Below are 3,219 nucleotides of genomic sequence, written 5' to 3'. Positions count from 1 at the left end.
GTTTTGGGCACGAGGATTTCTTTCATCTTCCCAAACCCAGGAGAGATCCACGGTAAATGACAGCTACTGAGAAAATATGAGCATTGTAGCTGGAACAGAAAGAACCCGACATTTCCAGCTTTAAAACCTCTGCATTTCACGGGTCCCTGGAACTGTCTTTGTTGCTGTATTTTGAAAGAAACATTATCACCCCCAGGGGCCCCGGCAGGTTGCAGGCTTTGAGTTATGGCTTTGGATCCTGCTATATGTTGGTTGTTATGCAAAATTAATTATCTTGGTCATTTGAATGTTTTCCCCCAAACATAATATAATCTCATTACAGACTACTCCATACCAGAGTGAATCACGAGCCAGATTCCATTTAGGAAATTGAAGGTAATTTAGAGTTATATGATTTGAAAAAAAAAAAAAGAAGAAGAAGAAGAAGCCCCTTTCTCTGCTAAATGCTAATTTGGTCTGTCTCTATAATGTAGAAGTGACATTCATTTGGTTGGGGGAATTACTATAAATGTGTAGGAGACTTGGGGCAGCCAAAGGGACAGTTCAGAATTTTAGAGTGAATCACCTACAAGTAGACGGTGGATAAGAACTCTGGAAACCATGCTGCAAAGGACAGAAGGCCAACAGGCAGGCACACCAAAGGATGACATTTGTGTGGGGGTGAGTTGGTGATCTGTGGGAACAGCAGCCTCACACCCAAGAGACAGCTGTGAGCAGAGAGAAGTCAAGGCATTTAGAGAAAGCAGAAGGGGAAGAGAGCCTGGACCCCTTGGCCTGCAGATTTTAGCTTTAACAGTGTATATTAGTTTGTGGGAGTCGCTATAGCAAAGTAACATAGACAGCAGCTTAAACAACAGAAATTTATTTTCTCACAGTTCTGGAGTCTAAAGCCTGAGATCCAGGTGTCAACAGGGTTGTTTTTTTTCTGAGGCCTCTCTTCTTGGTGTGCAGATAGCTGGCTACCTTCTCCTGTGCCCTTGCCTGGTGGCTCCCCAACGTCTGTCCGTGTCCTGACCACCTCCTTTTATAAGAACTCTAATCAATACTTACCTGGCAGGGGAGATACCATGATCACGAAGGTGGTTTTCCCAGGGCGAGGCTTATCCATTGCTCTCCGGATGTGCTGACCCCTGCGATTTCCCCAAATGTGGGAAACTCGACTGCATAATTTGTGGTAGTGGGGGACTGCGTTCGCGCTCTCCCCTGAAAAAAAAAAAAAAAAAAAAAAGAACTCTAATCAGAATAGATTGGGGCCCACCCTTGTGACCTTATTTTATCTTAACCACCTCTCTATAGACCCCATCTCCAAATGCAGTCGTTTGCAGAGGTATTGGCCTGGGGGCTAGGACTTCAAACCTGAATTTGCAAGTGACACAGATCAACCCATAGAGGAACATGGAGCCAGAGTGCCCTCCATCCAACCCATCCTATCCCAACCAGGTGTCGAAAGCACTCCAATGTGGCCTCCCCTGTTTCCATCCTCCCTGATCTCTGGTGCCTCCTGTACACAGTACCCAGAGTGAGCAATGTCTTTAAAATACCTATCAGGTCCTGATATTGCCTTCAGGTCTTTGTGGCCTTCCACTGTGTTTTGAATAGATACAAACTCTTCAGCAGGGCACCAGTCTCTCCATCTCTGATCTCTGGTCATTCTACTCCAAACACCTATACCCTGTGTCTTCCCCTTAAGCTCCTGGGTCTTCTCTTCTCTGCCACTTCTCCTTCCACCAGGAGACACTTATCTCTGCTTTGTCAAGCCAGCTCACTCCTATTCACCCTTGGAATCTCCATTTAAATACTACTTCTTCAGGAAAGTCATCCCGAAATCTCCCTCCTACTGACCAGAAGGAGCCCTTCCATGGCCTGCCATGTAGTAGGCACCCACTAGATATTTGCCCAACAGAAGAGAAAATGAATGAATGAATGAATGAATGAACAATTGAGTGAACAAAAGAACAAGTATCTCCAAAAGCAGTACAGTGACTTTCAGCCCCTCCAATGAAAGTTGACAGCATCAGCCAGAGTCATGATCTCAACATTGATGTAGAGGAAACAGTCATGGGAAAAGGAAAGATTTTCCAAGAGGAAACCCACCTTACCCACTTCTTACTCTCCACAAACCACTGCAAATGATGATATATGGCTAAGAATTTCAGCTTATGACCTTCCCACCCAAATTTCTCTCCCATGAGATATATAAAATTATAAACCCCAGAGACTGAAGCTGAGAAGTGTTTTAAGTGACAGTGAGAGTCCCCATTAGACTTCTCCCTGATTTCCTTTTCTTGGATTATTGTTATCCAAAAGCCCGTTCAAGCCAATCATCCCCTCCATCTTGGGATATGGGTCTGAGTTAATAAACAACCTTCAAAGAATTTAAAAACCTCGTTCAAACTCCTATAACTATAACTGTTAGTGAACTGTGAATACATCAGATTTGTAATTCATTCTCTGAAAGAGTGACTCTCATTCCCTATGAAATAATAGTGTCAGACCCTAAGACAAGGAGGTCAGTGTGAGTAATTTATCGGGAAATTGATCTCAGGAAGGGAAGTATAGTCAGCTCAATAATGCCTCCCCACAAAAGATATCCAAATCCTAATCCCTGAAACCCATGACTGTTACCCTGTATGGCAAAAAGGGACTTTGCAGATGTAGTTAAGGATCTTGAGGCAGGGAGACTGTTCTGGATTGGATGGGCCCTTAATACAATCACATGTATCCTTATATGAGGGAAGCAGAGGGAGATTTGACTACAGAAGAGAAGACCACATAGAGACACAGAAATCAGAGTGATGTGCCCATAAACCAAGGAATGCCAAGGATTGCTGACAACCACCAGGCTCTGGAAAAGATTCTCCCCTAGAGCCTCTGGAGGGAATGTGGCCCCACTGATACTTGATTTCAGCCCAGGATACTGATTTCTGACTTCTGGCATCTAAAATTGTGAGGGAATAGTTAGTGTCTGTTCTTTTAAGCCACCTAGCATGTGATCATTTGTTATAGAAGCCACAGGAAGAAAGCCAATGCTGTGCATGTCACCAAGCAGCTCACTGACGTGGCCAGCTGAGCAGGGCTGCTGTAGTGGTAGAAAACTGTGGCTCACACCTCAGAGCCACCCCAGCTGGGGATTTATTCACTGAGAGTCATGGATCATTGGTTGAAGGGTATCCCCGAGGGGCTCCACACCCTGTCCCATGTGCAAACTAAGCAGATGCC

The 3,219-nt window shown here is 44.7% G+C and overlaps 1 non-coding gene across 1 annotated transcript; it reads left to right on the top strand.

Annotated features, from left to right (window-relative positions):
* Nucleotides 1-1,042: 1,042 nt before the first annotated feature.
* On the top strand, nt 1,043-1,206 carry LOC129520344 (U1 spliceosomal RNA). Its single transcript, XR_008666577.1, has one exon. It is a non-coding gene; the product is annotated as a U1 spliceosomal RNA (small nuclear RNA).
* Nucleotides 1,207-3,219: the final 2,013 nt, after the last annotated feature.

This window comes from Nyctereutes procyonoides, unplaced genomic scaffold, assembly GCF_905146905.1.
Source record: "Nyctereutes procyonoides isolate TBG_1078 unplaced genomic scaffold, NYPRO_anot_genome, whole genome shotgun sequence".
Taxonomy (NCBI): Eukaryota; Metazoa; Chordata; class Mammalia; order Carnivora; family Canidae; genus Nyctereutes; species Nyctereutes procyonoides.
The sequence above is the reverse complement of the archived record's forward strand: the minus strand, read 5'-3'. Positions and strand labels throughout refer to the sequence as shown.